This window comes from Staurois parvus, unplaced genomic scaffold, assembly GCF_062004578.1.
Source record: "Staurois parvus isolate SC_StPar_1 unplaced genomic scaffold, SC_StPar_1.0 ptg001325l, whole genome shotgun sequence".
NCBI classification, from domain to species: domain Eukaryota; kingdom Metazoa; phylum Chordata; class Amphibia; order Anura; family Ranidae; genus Staurois; species Staurois parvus.
Window position 1 is genome coordinate 605,344 of NW_028319121.1, and position 21,306 is coordinate 626,649.

Genomic DNA, 21,306 nt, shown 5'->3' on the forward strand with positions numbered 1-21,306 from the left:
ATTCACTTTGCTTTAGCAAACTAGATGCCAATCAGTTGTGGCAGTTGTGGCTTGTCTCCAAATTCAATATACATTCTATAGATAACTGCATTGTACATTTATAGTAAGGATTCTACCAGCATTTCCAACACAGACAAGAGCTGTGATCAGACATTCATTGCTATTTTGTCATTTTGGGGTTAAGGAAGAAAATCTGCTGCCTGGACTTAGAACATGAATGTCTTACCCAACATCCTGTGCAAAATGCAAAGAGACAGCCGTGCAGAACATCCCTGTCTGACGCTCTGCCCGACTCCATGCTACAAGCACAGCCCAGATTCTGCAGTGCAGCCAGCACATCTTTATAAAAGGAGGGGAGCTGACAGAGAGGGGGGGGACCCCTTGTTACAAACATTTCATTATTCCTGTAATTGAGTGTTTCACTTGGTTTCATTTTTTTTTTTTTTAAGTTGTATGCCCCAACGGAGGGTTCCTCCAGGGGTTGCTTGCGCAAACTTCTGTCTTTCAGATGAGTTACCACTAACTAAAGTGATCTTTTCAGCTATCAGTATAATTATCATTCTTCCCACTGACCACCAATGTAAGGAACATTCTTCCCACTGACCACCAATGTAAGGAACATTCTTCCCACTGACCACCAATGTAAGGAACATTCTTCCCACTGACCACCAATGTAAGGAACATTCTTCCCACTGATCACCAATGTAAGGAACATTCTTCCCACTGACCACCAATGTAAGGGACATTCTTCCCACTGATCACCAATGTAAGGAACATTCTTCCCACTGATCACCAATGTAAGGAGCATTCTTCCCACTGATCACCAATGTAAGGAACATTCTTCCCACTGATCACCAATGTAAGGAGCATTCTTCTCACTGATCACCAATGTAAGGGACATTCTTCCCACTGATCACCAATGTAAGGAGCATTCTTCCCACTGATCACCAATGTAAGGAACATTCTTCCCACTGATCACCAATGTAAGGAGCATTCTTCCCACTGATCACCAATGTAAGGAGCATTCTTCCCACTGATCACCAATGTAAGGAACATTCTTCCCACTGATCACCAATGTAAGGAGCATTCTTCTCACTGATCACCAATGTAAGGGACATTCTTCCCACTGATCACCAATGTAAGGAGCATTCTTCCCACTGATCACCAATGTAAGGAACATTCTTCCCACTGACCACCAATGTAAGGAACATTCTTCCCACTGATCACCAATGTAAGGAGCATTCTTCCCACTGATCACCAATGTAAGGAGCATTCTTCCCACTGACCCCCAATGAAAGGAGCATTCTTCCCACTGATCACCAATGTAAGCAACATTCTTCCCACTGATCACCAATGTAAGGAACATTCTTCCCACTGATCACCAATGTAAGGAGCATTCTTCCCACTGATCACCAGTGTAAGGAGCATTCTTCCCACTGATCACCAATGTAAGGAGCATTCTTCCCACTGATCACCAATTTAAGGAACATTTTTCCCACTGATCACCAATGTAAGGAACATTCTTCCCACTGATCACCAGTGTAAGGAGCATTCTTCCCACTGATCACCAATGTAAGGAGCATTCTTCCCACTGATCACCAATGTAAGGAACATTCTTCCCACTGATCACCAATGTAAGGAAAATTCTTCCCACTGACCACCAATGTATGGAACATTCTTCCCACTGACCACCAATGTAAGGGGCATTCTTCCCACTGATCACCAATGTAAGGGGCATTCTTCCCACTGATCACCAATGTAAGGGGCATTCTTCCCACTGATCACCAATGTAAGGGGCATTCTTCCCACTGATCACCAATGTAAGGAACATTCTTCCCACTGATCACCAATGTAAGGAACATTCGTCCCACTGACCACCAATGTAAGGAGCATTCTTCTCATTGACCACCAATATAAGGAGCATTCTTCTCACTGACCACCAATGTAAGGAAAAGTCTTCCCACTGATCACCAATGTAAGGAAAATTCTTTCAACTGATCACCAGGAAGGGGCCATCCCCAAACTCTTCCCACAAAGTTGGGAGCATGGAATTGTCCAAAATTTCTTGGTATGGTGATGCCTTATGAGTTCCCTTCAACGGAACTAAGTGGCCAAGGCCAACCCATGAAAAACAACCCCACACCATAATCCCCCCTCCACCAAACTTTACACTTGGCCCAATGCAGTCAGACAAGTACCGTTTTTCTGGCAACCGTCAAACCCAGACATGTCAATCAGATCATACACATCAGTGTCATTATTTAAAAGGAGTGTGCCATCAAGGTGAGCTGCACAACCTCAAGTGACACCTATTGTGTTCTCCCCAAAGGATACCTCAGTTTACAGAGAGCTACCCTGAAGATGTAGATCCTAGGTCTAAAAATAAGGAACCAAAAATAAGGTGATCCAGCATGGCCAGCTGGCCCAAATGGTCCCTTTCACATGGGCATAGCTGCTGACTTGCAATTTGCAGTGGATCGCTTTGCCCATGGTCAGCAGGTGATCAGGAGGTGATATGCCGGTTTGAAAATGGACCTCACACTGAATAATAACAGTGCAACTCCAGACAATCCTCATGAGTATGTCGATGCAGTAAATTCAGGTGGCCTGTCAAAACCCAGCAATGACCGCCAGATGGCCCCATCCACATTGTTGCGGCCGTGATGCGGTTCTTCATGGTGCAGCAAAAAAAAAAAGTAGGGCACGTTGCATTCAGCAGACCATCCTGCCTGCCAAAGCATCCCACAGAATTGAATTAAAAAATGACTGTATGTATGTCATGAAAAAAAAAATGGCTTCAGTAATTTGTGATCAGCAAATAATATGCAGATATACAATTACATAGTTAGTCTGGCTGAAAAGACAAAAGTCCATCCAATTCAACCAAAAAGAAAAAAAAGTTATAATCCTGCACCCATAGTTGATCCAGAGGAAGGCAAAAAAAAAACCCAGCAAAGCATGATCCAATTTGCTCCTGCAGAGAAAAAGTTCCTTCCTGATCCCCCGAGAGGCAATCGGATATCTGCTGGATCAACTTTACCTATAAATGTCATATCCAGTTATATTCTGTGTATCCAAGAAAGGATCCAGGACTTTCCTACAGCAATCCACTGAGCTGGCCACAACCAACTCTTGAGGGAGTCTATTCCACATTTTCACAGCTCTTACTGTGAAGAAACCTTTCCGTGTTTGCAGATTACATTTTTCTTTTCCTCCAGATGTAAAGAATGCCCCCTTGTCCTCTGTGATGACCTCAGGGGGAATAACTCTACACTGAGTTCATTATATGAACCACTGATGTATTTATACATGGAGATCATATCCCCCCCTTATGTATTATACATGGAGATCATATCCCCCCTTACGTATTATACATGGAGATCATATCCCCCCTTATGTATTATACAGGGAGATCATATCCCCCTTATGTATTATACATGGAGATCATATCCCCCTTATGTATTATACATGGAGATCATATCCCCCCTTATGTATTATACATGGAGATCATATCCCCCTTATGTATTATACATGGAGATCATATCCCCCCTTATGTATTATACATGGAGATCATATCCCCCCTTATGTATTATACATGGAGATCATATCCCCCTTATGTATTATACATGGAGATCATATCCCCCCTTATGTATTATACATGGAGATCATATCCCCCCCTTATGTATTATACATGGAGATCATATCCCCCCTTATGTATTATACATGGTGATCATATCCCCCTTATTATACATGGAGATCATATCCCCCCTTATGTATTATACATGGAGATCATATCCCCCCCTTATGTATTATACATGGAGATCATATCCCCCCCTTATGTATTATACATGGTGATCATATCCCCCCCTTATGTATTATACATGGAGATCATATCCCCCCTTATTATACATGGAGATCATATCCCCCCTTATGTATTATATATGGAGATCATATCCCCCTTATGTATTATACATGGAGATCATATCCCCCCTTATGTATTATACATGGTGATCATATCCCCCTTATGTATTATACATGGAGATCATATCCCCCCTTATGTATTATACATGGAGATCATATCCCCCTTATGTATTATACATGGAGATCATATCCCCCCTTATGTATTATACATGGTGATCATATCCCCCTTATGTATTATACATGGTGATCATATCCCCCTTATGTATTATACATGGAGATCATATCCCCCCCTTATGTATTATACATGGAGATCATATCCCCCCCTTATGTATTATACATGGAGATCATATCCCCCCTTACGTATTATACATGGAGATCATATCCCCCCTTACGTATTATACATGGAGATCATATCCCCCCTTATGTATTATACATGGAGATCATATCCCCCCTTATGTATTATACATGGTGATCATATCCCCCTTATGTATTATACATGGAGATCATATCCCCCCCTTATGTATTATACATGGAGATCATATCCCCCCCTTACGTATTATACATGGAGATCATATCCCCCCTTACGTATTATACATGGAGATCATATCCCCCCTTACGTATTGTACAGGGAGATCATATCCCCCTTATGTATTATACATGGAGATCATATCCCCCCTTATGTATTATACATGGAGATCATATCCCCCCTTATGTATTATACATGGAGATCATATCCCCCCTTATGTATTATACATGGAGATCATATCCCCCCTTATGTATTATATATATGGAGATCATATCCCCCCTTATGTATTATACATGGAGATCATATCCCCCCTTATGTATTATACATGGTGATCATATCCCCCCATTATGTATTATACATGGTGATCATATCCCCCCTTATGTATTATACATGGAGATCATATCCCCCCTTATTATACATGGAGATCATATCCCCCCTTATGTATTATATATGGAGATCATATCCCCCCTTATGTATTATACATGGAGATCATATCCCCCCTTATGTATTATATATATGGAGATCATATCCCCCCTTATGTATTATACATGGAGATCATATCCCCCCTTATGTATTATACATGGTGATCATATCCCCCCATTATGTATTATACATGGTGATCATATCCCCCCTTATGTATTATACATGGAGATCATATCCCCCCTTATTATACATGGAGATCATATCCCCCCTTATGTATTATATATGGAGATCATATCCCCCCTTATGTATTATACATGGAGATCATATCCCCCCTTATGTATTATACATGGAGATCATATCCCCCCTTATGTATTATACATGGAGATCATATCCCCCTTATGTATTATACATGGAGATCATATCCCCCCTTATGTATTATACATGGTGATCATATCCCCCCCTTATGTATTATACATGGAGATCATATCCCCCCTTATGTATTATACATGGAGATCATATCCCCCCTTATGTATTATACATGGAGATCATATCCCCCCCTTATGTATTATACATGGAGATCATATCCCCCCTTATGTATTATACATGGAGATCATATCCCCCCTTATGTATTATACACGGTGATCATATCCCCCTTATGTATTATACACGGTGATCATATCCCCCTTATGTATTATACATGGAGATCATATCCCCCCCTTATGTATTATACATGGAGATCATATCCCCCCTTATGTATTATACATGGAGATCATATCCCCCATTAATCTCCTCTTCTCAAGAGAGAATAAATTCAGTTCCTCTAATCTTTCCTCATAGCTGATCTCCTCCATGCCTCTTATCAGTTTGGTTGCCCTTCTCTGTACTTTCTCCAGTTCCCCAATGTTCTTTTTGTGAATTGGTGCCCAAAACTGAACTGCGTATTCCAGATGAGGTCTTACTAATGATTTGTACCAAGGGGGGGGGCGGAGTCTATACCTCTCCTATTACAAGAGAGGATTTTGCTCGCTTTAGAACCCGCAGCTTGGCATTGCTGCCATTATTAGGCTTGTAATCTACCAGAACCCCCAGATCCTTTTCCACCATTGATTCCCCCAGATCCTTCTCCACCATTGATTCCCCCAGATCCTTCTCCACCATTGATTCCCCCAGTTGTACCCCCCCCAGTATGTATGATACATGCATATTCTTAGCCCCTAGTGCAGAGCCTTACATTTATCAACATTAAACCTCATTGGCCACATAGTCCCCCAATTACACAGAGCATTGAGGTCGGGTTGTAAGTTGGAGACATCCTGTAAGGACATTATTCTCCAGCACAGCTTGGTGTCATCTGCAAAGACTGAAATGGGATTTATAATCTCAGACCCGATATTGTTTATAAATATATTACAAAGTAAGGGTCCCAACACTGAACCCTGGGGTACACCACTGACACCCCGAGACCATTCAGAGTATGAATCATTAACCACTACTCTCTGAATACCATCTTTCAGCCAGTTTTCTATCGATTTACATACGGATTTTTCCAAGCCTGTAGAGTTTACCTTACACATCAGCCGTGTGTGGGGAACTGTGTCAGACGCTTTTGTAAAATCCAAGTATACCACGTCCACCGCCACCCCTCTGTCCAAGTATACCAGGTTCACCACCACCCCATGTCCAAGTATACCACGTCCACCGCCGCCCCTCTGTTCAAGAATACCACGCCCACTGCTACCCCTCTGTCCACGTATACCACGTCCACCGCCACCCCTTTGTCCACGTATACCACGTCCACCGCCACCCTTCTGTCCACGTATACCACATCCACCGCCACCCTCTGTCCATGTATACCATGTCCACCGCCACCCCTCTGTCCACGTATACCACATCCGCCGCCACCCCTCTGTCCACGTATACCACATCCGCCGCCACCCCTCTGTCCACATATACCATGTCCGCCGCCACCCCTCTGTCCAAGTATACCACATACACCTCCACCCCTCTGTCCAAGTATACCACATCCACCACCACCACCCCTCTGTTCAAGGTTTTGCTCACCTCCTCATAAAAAGAAATCAGATTTGTTTGACAACTTCTGTCTTTCATGAATTCATGCTGTCTGCTGCCTAAAATATTTTTTTTCCAGCAAGAACTCATCTATGTGGGTTTTTATTAAACTCTCCAGTATCTTCCCAACTATAGAAGTTAAACTGACAGGTCTATAATTACTTTGTCTAAATATTTCTGGATCATATCAGTTGTGAGCCAATGTGGATCATCTGGAGCTGTGTCAATACCATGCCCATTATGGACAAGAGCCCCCCCATGCTCCTTTGTATACACAGAGCTGAAGAAGGGATTGAATAAATGTGCCTTCTCTTTGTCCCCAGTCACCCCCTCTAGATGATTCTGTAAAGGGCCTACATGCTCGGACCGAACCTTCATACTGTTAATATATTTGAAGAATTTGGGGAGGGGGGGGTTGTCCTGCTATCGTTTGTAGTCTGTCGTTCGTTTTCAATTTGTGTGGCTTTTATTTCCTTTTTGCATATTCTGTTATATTCTTTGTAATATTTAAACAATGATAGCGTTCCTTCATTTTTAGATTTAATAAAAGCTCTTCTCTTATTATCTATAGCTATTTTTAGCTTAGGTCGTAAGCCACATAGGTTTGATTTTCAGCCTTTTACAATTGTTGCCCATGGGAATATGTTTTGCAGTGTGGTCACATACAGTCTCTTTGAAAAACTCACATTTTTGTGTTGTGTTCATCGATGCCAATATTCCCTCCCAGTCTAAGTCTTGGAGAGCAGCTCTCAGCTTTGGAAAGTTAGCTCTCTTAAAGTTGAGTGTTTTTATTTTTCCCGTATGTTCTGGATGTTTACAGCCAACAATAAATGAAATCATGTTATGGTCACTGCTACCCGGATGTTCTTTTATATGGACATTTGTAATAAGCTTAAGTCTGAACTCTGACAATTAGATAAAATCTACCATTGCTGTTACACCCCCCTCCCCCCCCCCCCCCCACACACACATTTCATGGGTTAAACACTTCAACACAAGGCCAATTTTTTTTATCTTTTTGTTTACAAGTAAAAATCCGTATTGTATGCTAGAAAATTACCAAAAATCCCCAAACATTATATATTTTTTTAACGCACAGGCCCTAGAGAATAAAATGGTGGGCAATTTTTTTATGTCACATGGTACTTGCAAAGTGGTTTTTCAAACACAATTTTTTTAAAAAAAAAATACACTTTAACCACTTCTGGACCAGCGACATACCCATAAGTTGCTGGACTTTCTTTGGTTATACCAGAGTGATGCCTGCAGCTAAAGCCATGACCCTGGTACTATTTCTTTTAGAGCCAGTGGTCAGCTCTTTTGTACAAGCAATCAGAGCGGCTAACTAGCAACTTGATTTCTTGTACAAGTAGTGGAAGGGGCGGATTATGCATTGGGTTTTTTTGCAGTATCATTAGAAAAAGTGTACTTTATCGTTTGAAAAATTGCTGCGCAAATTATTATATTATTATTATACAGTATTTATATAGCGCCAGAAGGTTTGCTCAGCGCTGTACATTATAGTGGGGACAGAACATGAGACAGTACAGTAACAAAACAATACACGAGGGGTTCGAGGGCCCTGCTCTTTCGAGCTTACAATCTAGGAGGCAAATACCATGTGACTTTAAAAAAAATGCAAAAACCACCAATTTATTCTCTAGGGCAGTGGTTCTCAAGCTTCCTAATGCCGTGACCCTTTAATACAGTTCCTCATGTTGTGGTGACCCCCAACCATAAAATTATTTACCCAGTAATTATAATTCATGAGTGTCATTTTACCTCCAATACTGCTGCTTTCAGCACAGCAGCTGCTTTCTACACAGTACCTGCTCTTTACACATCAGAAATATGTGTTTTCCAATGGTCTTAGGCGACCCCTGTGAAAGGGTCGTTCGACCCCCAAAGGGGTCGCGACCCACAGGTTGAGAAGCACTGCTCTAGGGCCTCTGCTTTAAAAGAATATATAATGTCTGGGGGGTTTTAAGACATTTTCTAGCAATAAAAATCTAATTTTAATGTAAACAAAAAGTGTCAGAAATGGCTTGGGGTGAAGTGGTTAATGAATTTTAATGCGCAAAAACAAAATATAATACCCAATTGTTTGGTACAATATAAAAAGATTATGTTCCGCTGAGTAAAAATATTACCAAACATGTCATGCTGTAAAATTGCACATGGCCCTGCAACGGCGACAAATTATGTACATTTTATTATCCATAAGTGACGCTTTAAAAGCCTTTACAGGTTACCAAAAAAAGACTTACAGAGGAGGTCCGGTGCTAGAATTATTGCTCTTGCTCCGGCATTCACAGTAATACCTCACAAGTGTGGTGCAATCGCTGTTTACGTACCAGCGCGAGCGTTCGCCTTTGTGCGTGAGCACGGGGAGATGGGGGCGCTTTAAAAAAATTTCAAATTATTTATTGATTTATTTCTTATTTTTACACTGCCCCTTTCATTTTTTTCACATTTATTGTTATCACAAGGAATGTAAACATCCTTTGTGTTAGCATTAGGCACTGGCTGGTAATCTTTACTGAGAGGTTTGGGGTCTATTAGACCCCAGATGTCTCCTCTGCCCTGCAGGCATCATCCCAGTATAGCCACTCGAAGCTGATCGACGTAACCCATACATTGCTTAGTATTAAGTGGCTAGTCTATGGCTTCATAGGTAAACAATATTGCTTGTCCTACCCCTCAGTTTTGCAAGCTCTAGCATTGTTCCTTCTAGCTGAAACTCTGGACTCTGGGCAGTCCCTCGATGTCATCACATACAATGCAGGGCTATCAAACCTTTTTGAAAGTGGAAGGGCAAGCATGCAACCATGGCTGGGAGCACCTTGGAGAGTTGGCAGTGCTGGACTGGTTTCATGGATGGAGGAGGCCAGGAATGTAAGTATTACACCTTATCCCTGCATCCCTGGACTACATGTACATTTACCTCTTGTAGCATAGGGTTCCCTACTGCAAAGGTAGATTTCGTCTAATTCTCAGAATTCAGCTTCAACTCCTTCCTTAGCTGAATACTTGTTCCAGGTCAGGGTCTCAATTTATTGGAGCCACAGCCAGCCAGAAAACTAGCATTTTCAGCAATGACAGCCTCTGTAAAGGCTTTCTATAAGATGGCATTGCTCGGTATTCAGGCTCCATCTCTGAGCATTTCAGCACCTCAGACAGCGCCCTCAAGAAGCCGCATACTGAATGGGAACAGATGGGATTTATCAATCGATGTGCATCCCAAGAACATGGCGGCAGAATAGTAAAAGGGCAGTTTAGACTATTTACTGTTCAGCTATTGGATGACGGGGCTGTGGTTAAGGAGGTCTAAGCGTCCTCCTGCTGGAGGCAATATAGCTCTATTCACAAGTTCTTCCACCAGCCAATACACACGTGTTTTCAGTTATTCAGTCCACCTAACAGGCGCTGTGGTTCCTTGGACTTCTGCATGGAGATCCACTGGTTCCTCTTGGTGACCTCAGTTGTTTTTTCCTCTAAGACAGCCACAGCCTAGGTAAAGAACCCCGTTACCTGCCAGTAGCCATAAGGTGGTACCCTTGCTCTCTGTGTGTAAGCAGTGATCTCATTGCACAGGTCCAACATGCCCCCTCCTGAATCAGACCAGAAGCTCCACATTCAGCCAATCTCATGCTCCCCTCTGATTGGAGGGGTGCATCTCTGACTCAGTAGGTGGGGGGTGTCGGACCTCTGCAAAGATATCACAGCTTCCCCTGCAATCCTCTGCAAAGATAGTTATCACTGCTTGCCCTCAGTGATCTCAGTGTCTTACAGTACATTGTCCTCCTAAAGCAGCTACAGCCTTAGTAGAAAGACTGTGCCCGTCCTCTGCCCCTCTAAAGAGTTTTGGCACCTGCTGCAGGCTGGGACCCTTGCTCTCTTTGTGGAAGTAGTGGTCTCATTGCAGAGGTCTGACATGCAACCTAACAGGTTAGACCTCCAGCTCTGCATTCAGTAAAGCTCACCCCTTTGCTGTTTGGAAGGTTCTAACTCAGACTCAACAGAGGATGTATTGAACCTCTGCAAAGAGATCACTGCTTCTCTGTAGTAATTGCAATTACGATTCCTTCTAAAGCAGCCAAAGCTCGAGTAGAAAAGTCTGTCCCCTGCCAGTATACTGCAGAGTGGGACCCTTTCTCTCTGTGTGGAAGCAGTCGCCCCTCTATAGGGATCTGACACGCACCCTACTGGATCAGACCTATAGCTCTGCATTCAGCAAAGCTCATGCTCCATGTTGACTGGAGGGGTGCATCTCTGACTCAGTATGTGGGGTGTATCGGACCTCTACAAAGATATCACTGCTTCCCCTGCAATCCTCTGTAAAGATAGATATCACAGCGATCTCAGTGTCTTACAGTTCATTGTCCTCCTAAAGCAGCTACAGCCTTAGTAGAAAGCCTGTGCCCGTCCTCTGACACCTGCTGCAGGCTGAGACCCTTGCTCTCTTTGTGGAAGTAGTGGTCTCATTGCAGAGGTCTGACATGCAACCTACCAGGTTAGACCTCCAGCTCTGCATTCAGTAAAGCTCACCCATTTGCTGTTTGGAAGGTTCTAACTCAGACTCAACAGAGGATGTATTGAACCTCTGCAAAGAGATCACTGCTTCTCTGTAGTAATTGCAATTACGATTCCTTCTAAAGCAGCCAAAGCTTGAGTAGAAAAGTCTGTCCCCTGCCAGTATACTGCAGAGTGGGACCCTTGCTCTCTGTGTGGAAGCAGTCGCCCCTCTACAGAGGTCTGACACGCAACTTACTGGATCAGACCTATAACTCTGCATTCAGCAAAGCTCATGTTCCATGCTAATTGGAGGGGTGCATCTCTGACTCAGTAGGTGGGGTGTGCCGGACCTCTGCAAAGATATCACGGATTCCCCTGAAATCCTCTGTAAAGATAGATATCACAGTGATCTCAGTGTCTTACAGTTCATTGTCCTTCTAAAGCAGCTACAGCCTTAGTAGAAAGCCTGTGCCCGTCCTCTGACACCTGCTGCAGGCTGGGACCCTTGCTCTCTTTGTGGAAGCAGTGGTCTCATTGCAGAAGTCTGACATGCAACCTACCAGGTTAGACCTCCAGCACTGCATTCAGTAAAGCTCACCCCTTTGCTGATTGGAAGGTTCTAACCAGGGGCAGACTGACCATTTAGCCAATCGGGCACTGCCCGAGGGCCCAGGGTCAGTAGGGGGCCCCATGAGATGCCCCTGGTACCTTTCATAGGCTTTTTTGGATTGCCCGGGGCCCCAGGAGTTGTCAGTCCACCCCTGGTTCTAACTCTGACTCAACAGTGGGTGTATTGAACTTCTGCAAAGAGATCACTGCTTCTCTGCAGTGATTGCAATTACGATTCCTTTTAAAGCAGCCAAAGCTTGAGTAGAAAAGTCTGTCCCCTGCCAGTATACTGCAGAGTGAGACCCTTGCTCTCTGTGTGGAAGCAGTCGCCCCTCTACAGGGATCTGACACGCAACCTACTGGATCAGACCTATAGCTCTGCATTCAGCAAAGCTCATGTTCCATGCTAATTGGAGGGGTGCATCTCTGACTCAGTAGGTGGGGTGTGCTGGACCCTGGAATCCTCTGTACAGATAGATATCACAGTGATCTCAGTGTCTTACAGTTCATTGTCCTCCTAAAGCAGCTACAGCCTTAGTAGAAAGCCTGTGCCCGTCCTCTGACTACTGCTGCAGGCTGGGAAACTTGCTCTCTTTGTGGAAGCAGTGGTCTCATTGCAGAAGTCTGACATGCAACCTACCAGGTTAGACCTCCAGCTCTGCATTCAGCAAAGCTCACCCCTTTGCTGATTGGAAGGTTCTAACTCTGACTCAACAGAGGATGTATTGAACCTCTGCAAAGAGTTCACTGCTTCTCTGTAGTAATTGCAATGTCCTACGATTCCTTCTAAAGCAGCCAAAGCTTGAGTAGAAAAGTCTATCCCCTGCCAGTAAACTGCAGAGTGAGACCCTTGCTCTCTGTGTGGAAGCAGTCGCCCCTCTACAGGGATCTGACACGCAACCTACTGGATCAGACCTATAGCTCTGCATTCAGCAAAGCTCATGCTCCATGCTGATTGGAGAGCTCTGGCTGTGAGTCTGCAGGGGGTGTGTCGGACCTCTGCAGTGACACCACTGCTTCCCCTGCACGCTGACAGGGCACAGGCTTTTCTACTCCAGCTGATGCTAATTATGAAAGAAAGCCCCCTGTAAGACTTTGCGGACCCTATGTTTTGATGCGACTGGAATGTATTTTGTTCATTTAAACGAAAAGTTTGATTATCGATCATCTATAGACTTGTGGTTATAAATACTACGGTTCCCCCTTACTGGTTCCCAGCCCAGCCATATCCACAATATAATGGTGGTGCTGGAAGTGCAGAAGCGTCTAGAATATCGCGAAGGAATCCGGCGGATGAGAGAAGCAGATTCACACAGCAGATGCTGGGATGTCCTATGTGATCTGACATATGCAGGATGGGAATTATCTGCGAGCGATTGGCCGCTGGAGATAAACAGCGCAGAGATAATGAGGGCTGATCATAGCGAGCAGGCAAGAGGCACCAATACACTAGAAATCAGCGGCATGTCTTCACCCGCACTGACACATCCGGGTCACAGAACAGTGACAGGCTGTGCTGGCTGTCTACAGGGGAAGGCGACCATCCGGCCTGTCAGCTACAATGAAGATGATGGAAAATGGGACATTTCCTTTTTAAAGCACCCCCACCACCACCACATTCAGGGCCGTGGATAAGAGGGTACCACCAGTCCTCCTGTATGGGGCCCAGGCCAACAGGGGGCCCCAGGCAGCTGTGTGCATTGGATGTGGGTAGGTAAAATGATCAGCATAGTGTGGGGAGGGGGCAGTTATTGGAACCAATCCCCTATATGGCTCTCTCTGCGGCAGCTGAAAGCTGGCTTCTTCTCCTCTCCCTCCCGCTGGCTTTCAGCTGCTGTAGACAGAGCCATACAGGGGATTGTTCCAGTAACTGCCCCCCTCCCCCCCAAAGCACTCAGTACTAATCACTCATTGTGTTCATTCTGGAAACTAAGGGGCAGTTATTGGAACCGATCCCTTGTATGGCTCTCTCTACAGCAGCTGAAAGGCAGGGGGATGGAGAGGAGAAGAAGCCAGCTTTCAGATGCTGCAGAGAGAGCCATACAGGGGATCGGTTCCAAAATGAATACAATGAGTAATCGGTACAGAATGCTGTGGGGGGGAGGGGGCAGTTACTAGAACAATCCCCTGTATAGCTCTCCCTACAGCAGCTGAAAGCCAGCGGGAGGGAGAGGAGAAGAAGCCAGCTTTCAGCTGCCGCAGAGAGAGCCATATAGGGGATTGGTTCCAATAACTGCCCCTTAATTTCCAAAATGAACACAATGAGTGATTGGTACTGAGTGCTGTGGGGGGGAGGGGGCAGTTACTGGAACAATCTCTGTATGGCTCTCTGCAGCATCTGAAAGCCGGCTTCTTCTCCTCTCCCTCCCCCTGGCTTTCAGCTGCTGTAGAGAGAGCCATACAGGAGATTGTTCCAGTAACTGCCCCCCCCCCCCCACAACACTCAGTACCGATCACTCATTATGTTCATTCTGGAAACGAAGGGGCAGTTATTGAAACCGATCCCTTGTATGGCTCTCTCTGCAGCATCTGAAAGCTGGCTTCTTCTCCTCTCCCTCCAGCTGGCTGTCAGCTGCTGTAGAGAGAGTCATACAGGGGATTGGTTCCAATAACTGCCCCTTCTTTTTTAGAATGGACACAATGAGTGATCGGTACTGATCACTCACTGTGTTCATTCATAACCAAACCATAGTAAACTGTGTTTTTTTTTGGGGGGGGGGGGGGGCTGTCAGGTTTGCTATATGGGGCCCCATGGCTTCTGTCAGCAGCCCTGACAACATTCCTATATAAACAGCCCTATGTTGTCATGACTTTAGCATTTCCCCTGCTGACCTGCAGCTCCCCAAAAATCATATGCAGATATCGACTTTCTGAAAGTCAGTATTTGCACGCGGCTGGGCTCTTGTTTTAGAATACATTGGAATTCTGTATGTGCCTCATCTGGTTTATAGCTGAGACATAGAGCTATTTATTCAATCTCCAAAGACTCTCAGGGCTCATTCACATCATGACACTCGTTTGATCACGCACAATCTTTTTGCACAATCTCGCACTACAAGTTTTGGGCTGCCCTATGTTCATGAAATGTCAAAAAAGACGCAGGTGCGGGTTTTATAATCGCACTGCACCAAGCTGCATTGTACTGCGGTACCATGTGTTTTGGTGGGTAGGAACGCATATGTGCTAGCTGGATGTGTGGGGGTGCCAAAAGGCATTAATGGCACCTACATGCGTCTGCAAAAGGTTGCAATTTCCTGTGCAGTATGGGAGAATGCATGATTCTGCATGCATTCCCACACCGCATGTGGTGTGAGCAGGCCCTCAAATTCATCACTTCAAGACCTCAACATCTTTTTGGCATGGGGCTTAGGAGAAAGACATGGCAACTGTAAGGGCTCCCTGCAGCTGCTAAACTGACGTTCAGGAGCTGTTGAGCGTTTTTTTCAGCATCCCCTGAACCCTCCCTAATGTTTTCCTATGTGTCCATGTACACGTCGTCCTTTACAGGCAGTTGAGTTTACAGTCATTTTTTTGAACGCACCAAAATTGCGTTCAGGAGTAGATTTTATCAGCGTTTCAAACGCCAAATGCTTGTAAACGCGGTTAACCACATTTAGATGCGTTTTTTGACAGGTCCATATCCAGATGCTGTCCAGAGCCTTTTTTTCTTCATCAAAAATGCATGGAAAGCGTTTTCTATGTATTCCAATGGACCCGGTACACCAGCGCAGTCAGTTCCAGGTTTCGCATGAAGGAAAAAAATGGTAGAACGTGCCGCATTATGCACATGATGGGATCCATAGTGAATACAACAGAAAAGACAGGTCATCTCAACACATACTGCTCTCTCTATTTCTCTCAAAATGTCTGAAATAGTTAATTATTTACTGTTTTTCAGTGCATTCTGGGCATTTGGGAAGGTCTCCTGAGGTTATCTTTTAAAAACGTTTCTAAACGCAAACACTCATAAACGCGGCTAAACTGATGGTTTTTAACCTACGTTTTCTAGCAGTCAGTTTCCAGCGGTCAGAAGAGTTTTCCAAATGCCCCGTGTACATGAGCCCTAAGCCAGTGTTTAAAAATTCCATAAATTAAAAAAAAAAAATTACGTCCCTGTACACAGCAGGAAAGTTTGCCCTGGCACCTCTAAAACCAACTCCTATGCCCACCTACAGTTGCAAGAAAAAGTATGTGAACCCCTTGGGATTACGTGGAGTTTTGCATGAATTGGGCATAAAATGTGCTCTGAACGTCATCTAAGTCACAACAATAGAAGAACACAGTCTGCTGAACATAATACTACACAAACATTAGATGTTGCCATGGTTTAATTGCACATAACATGTAAACATTCACAGTGCAGGGAGGAAAAAGTATGTGAGGCCCTAGCTTAATGACTTCTCCCAGAGCTAATTGGAGCCAGGAGAGAGCCAACCTTGACTCCAATCAGTGTGATGATATTGGATGTGTTGCTGACAGCTGTCCTGCCCTTAAAAAACACACACCTGTTTTGGGTGTACTGGTTTCAAGAAGCACTGTCTGATGTGAACCATGCCTTTCAGAAAAGAGCTCTCAGAAGACCTACGATCAAGAATTGTTGACTTGCATGAAGCTGGAAAGGGTTACAAAAGTATCTCCAAAAGCCTTGATGTTCATGTGTCCACGGTAAGACAGACTGTCTACAAATGAAGAAAGTTTAGCACTGTTGCTACTCTCCCTAGGCGAGGTCGTCCTGTAAAAATGACTGCAAGAGCACAGCGCAGAATGCTGCATGAGGTAAAGAAGAATCCCAGAGTGTCAGCTAAAGACCTACAGAAATCTCTGGCACATGCTAACATTTTTGTTGACACATCTACAATAAGGAAAACATTAAACAAGAATGGAGTACATGGGAGGACACCACGGAGGAAGCCATTGCTGTCCAAAAAGAATGTTGCAGCACGTTTGAAGTTTGCAAAAGAGCACCTGGATGATCCACAGCACTACTGGCAAAATATACTGTGGACAGATGAAACCAAGATTGAGTTGTTTGGGAAGAACACACAACACTATGTGTGGAGAAAAAAAGGCACAGCACACCAACATCAAAACCTCATCCCCACTGTGAAACATGGCGGAGGGAGCATCATGGTTTGGGGCTGCTTTGCTGCCTCAGGGCCTGGACGGATTGTTGTCATTGATGGGAAAATGAATTCCAGAGTTTATCAAGACATTTTGCAGGAAAACGTACGACCATCTGTCCGCCAACTGAAGCTCCGCAGAGGATGGGTGATGCAACAGGACAATGACCCAAAGCATACAAGTAATTCAACAAAACAATGGCTGCAACAGCACAGAATACGCCTTCTGGAGTGGCCCAGTCAGAGTCCTGACCTCAACCCGATTGAAATGCTGTGGCATGACCTTAAGAGAGCGATTCACACCAGACATCCCAAGAATATTGCTACACTGAAACAGTTTTGTGAAGAGGAGTGGTCCAAAATGACTCCAGATCGTTGTGCAGGTCTGATCTGCAACTACAGGAAACGTTTGTTTGAGGTTATTGCTGCCAAAGGAGGGTCAACCAGTTATTAAGTCCAAAGGTTCACATACTTTTTCCTCCCTGCACTGTGAATGTTTACATTTTATGTGCAATTAAACCATGGCAACATCTAATGTTTGTGTAGTATTATGTTCAGCAGACTGTGTTCTTCTATTGTTGTGACTTAGATGACGTTCAGAGCACATTTTATGCCCAATTCATGCAAAACTCCACGTAATCCCAAGGGGTTCACATACTTTTTCTTGCAACTGTAGAAGGAAAATCCCAGTATTTCAAAGTATGGGGGAGAAAATGACATTTCCCACAAAACAGTGCTTGGTACCTAGGAAGCAAAACGCCAATCCTAATGGTTGTCACGTGGGAGGAGTGTGCATGTATTAAACATCAGGGGAAATGCCTAGCATCTTTGCAGATTACCAGAAAAAAACATACATATATGGAAGACGCGCCAGACCAAAAGATAAGAGAGTCCAAATGCATTTATTTATATTGTGTTAAAGGACACCCAACGCGTTTCGGGGGTCAAAAGACCTCCTCCCTTCATCAGGACCTCAGTTAAAACTACGAACCTTGAGTGGACTCAAAGTAAAGGCTTTCCTGTTTTAATCTGTGCAGGGAAACAGACTGCTGGATTAGGATTCCTGGCAAGAAGTATCTGCATCAGCTATCAAAAAAAGAAAAATCTTTGCAGAGGCTGCAGTGGGGATGACACGGATTATGGATAGGTGCGGGAAAATATTATAGTGTATGTAAAGCTTAATAATGGACTACTCCAAGTTGCTTCTTTTGGGCCTGTTAAAGTGACACTAAACTCTGCTATAAAAGAATTCTGTTTGATATGTATTCTTGACTCAAAAAGTCCCTTCTGTGGTTTAATCTCTTCCAAATTCATTTTTTCTGCTGTGATCTGAGTTCCTGTCAGGGTGGCTACGTTTATTCTCTATGGTCCAACTGTATGTAAGAATGTAGCCACCCAACCTTGCTCACTTCCTAGATGAACTACAGACTATGGGATTTGTAGTGTGTATAGTGATGGTGGTGGTGGTAGTGGTGGGTGTGTAATGGTGGTGATGGTATTGGGAAAGGGATGTGATGGTGGTGATGGCAGTGGGGGAAGGGGGGATGGCTGTGGGGGGTGGATATAATGGTAAAGGTGGTGTAATGGTGGAGGTGGGTGCAATGGTGGTGGTACTGGTGGGGAAGTGCAATGAGGGTGGTGGAGGAATCTAATGGTGGTAGTGGGGGGGTGTAATGGTAGTGGTTGTTGCGAGTATAATAGTGGTGGGGTGAGGAAGGTGGAATGGTGGTAGTGGATGTGATAGTGGTAGGAAGGTATAACGGTGGTAGTGGGGTTATTGGCACATTTTGGGCCCTTTAAGATCAAATGGGTATCAATTTTTTAATTTTTTTAGACTCAGTGGTCCTTAAACAAGGCACAACACCATGACTTGCCAAGCTCACCAAGATCCATCTATTGTACTGGTGGGGAGTTGTGATGGTGGTGGGGTAGAGGAGATGTAACGGTGGTGGGGGAGGTGTAATATGGCGGTAGTGGTTGTAATGATGGCGGCGGAAAGATGTAATGGTGGTGAGGGGGAGGTGGATGGTGGTCGTGGTTGTGAGTGTAATGGTGGTGGGAGAGGTGTAATACGGTGGTAGTGGGTGTAATGGTGGTGGTGGTGGTGAAAAGGTGTAATGGTGGGGAGGGGGTGGATGATGGTGGTTGTTGTGAGTGTAATGGTGGTGGGGGAGGTGTAATACGGTGGTAGTGGGTGTAATAGTGGTGGTGGTGAAAAGGTGTAATGATGGGGAGGGGGTGGATGGTGGTGGTGGTTGTGAGTGTAATGGTGGTGGGGGAGGTGTAATACGGTGGTAGTGGGTGTAATACTGGTGGTGGTGAAAAGGTGTAATGGTGGGGAGGGGGTGGATGATGGTGGTGGTGGTTGTGAGTGTAATGGTGGTGGTGGGGCACATTTAAGTCCCCTTAATACCAAGGTGGGCAGCAATTCTTGCATTTAAGCTCATTGGTCCTTAGACGAGGCATGGCACCACAGCTGACCAAGCTCACCAAGACCCACCTAATTCTGAAGCTCTAAACATTAAATTCCAGTTATGAAAATGAGGTGATCATTTGTCAGGGATGACTTAGGAATGTTTGGAGAAAGTGAGAAGATGCTTTTGTTTTAGAAATCGGAGGAGATGAACTCTGTTCTTGTTATGATTAATTATCGCACACCTGTCCAAGAGCAAGCTTCAAACATCGCAACACAACTCACTCCTCTGTCAGATGTGAAACAAGATCACGGCATTATAAGAGAAGATATTTTTGTGTGTTATATTTGTTCTGTAATAATAAGTAATCAGAAGCAGAAAGTGAGCAGTTTTAGCACCTGTTTAAGATATAATTTTGTAATATTAAAACACATCCCTTTCTGCTCATCAAATTAAAGATTGGACCTTAGACAAAGACTCTCCCATTTTCCCAACAGTCCATACCGTATAATAAAAGTACTGCCTATCCCTACACCAGTATCTCCAGAACAGAAGTACATAACCACATTTTTCAATGTTTGGGATAGATATATTTTACATATATTAATTGTTATCTGGATTATATTTTGTCATTAAAACATTGACTCTCAACCAAGGTTCCATGGAACCTGAAGTCTCCTCCAGAGGGGTCTAGGTGTTCCTTGAGCTGTGGTACTGGCCCGTATAGTTCCTGGGACAATACCACTTGGTAAAGTCAGCAACAAGACACCGATGAATCTGGTAGCTGTCTGTAGGGGTGGCATTCTTCCCATTGATCACCAATGTAAGGAACATTCTTCTCACTGATCACCAATGTAAGGAGCATTCTTCCCACTGATCACCAATGTAAGGGGCATTCTTCCCACTGATCACCAATGTAAGGAACATTCTTCTCACTGATCACCAATGTAAGGAACATTCTTCTCACTGATCACCAATGTAAGGAGCATTCTTCCCACTGATCACCAATTTAAGGGGCATTCTTCCCACTGACCACCAATGTAAGGAACATTCTTCCCACTGACCACCAATGTAAGGGACATTCTTCCCACTGACCACCAATGTAAGGAACATTCTTCCCACTGATCACCAATGTAAGGGGCATTCTTCCCACTGATCACCAATGTAAGGGGCATTCTTCCCATTGACCACCAATGTAAGGAACATTCTTCCCACTGATCACCAATGTAAGGGGCATTCTTCCCACTGATCACCAATGTAAGGGGCATTCTTCCCATTGATCACCAATGTAAGGAACATTCTTCCCACTGATCACCAATGTAAGGGACATTCTCACTGATCACCAATGTAAGGGGCATTCTTCCCACTGATCACCAATGTAAGGAACATTCTTCCCACTGACCACCAATGTAAGGAGCATTCTTCCCACTGATCACCAATGTAAGGGACATTCTTCCCACTGATCACCAATGTAAGGAGCATTCTTCCCACTGATCACCAATGTAAGGAACATTCTTCCCACTGATCACCAATGTAAGGGACATTCTTCCCACTGATCACCAATGTAAGGGACATTCTTCTCACTGATCACCAATGTAAGGGACATTCTTCCCACTGATCACCAATGTAAGGAACATTCTTCCCACTGATCACCAATGTAAGGGACATTCTTCCCACTGATCACCAATGTAAGGGACATTCTTCTCAC

General features: G+C 44.3%; 1 protein-coding gene and 1 long non-coding RNA gene across 2 annotated transcripts in view; one reads left to right on the forward strand and one right to left on the reverse strand.

Moving 5' to 3' along the window:
- SFXN5 (sideroflexin 5) overlaps positions 1–21,306 on the reverse strand; it is a 444,072-nt gene that overhangs the window by 365,513 nt on the left and 57,253 nt on the right. The window lies entirely within an intron of this gene.
- LOC149436989 (uncharacterized) lies at positions 13,391–18,433 on the forward strand. The gene is made up of 2 exons (XR_016308245.1): positions 13,391–13,774; positions 18,222–18,433. It is a non-coding gene; the product is annotated as an uncharacterized LOC149436989 (long non-coding RNA).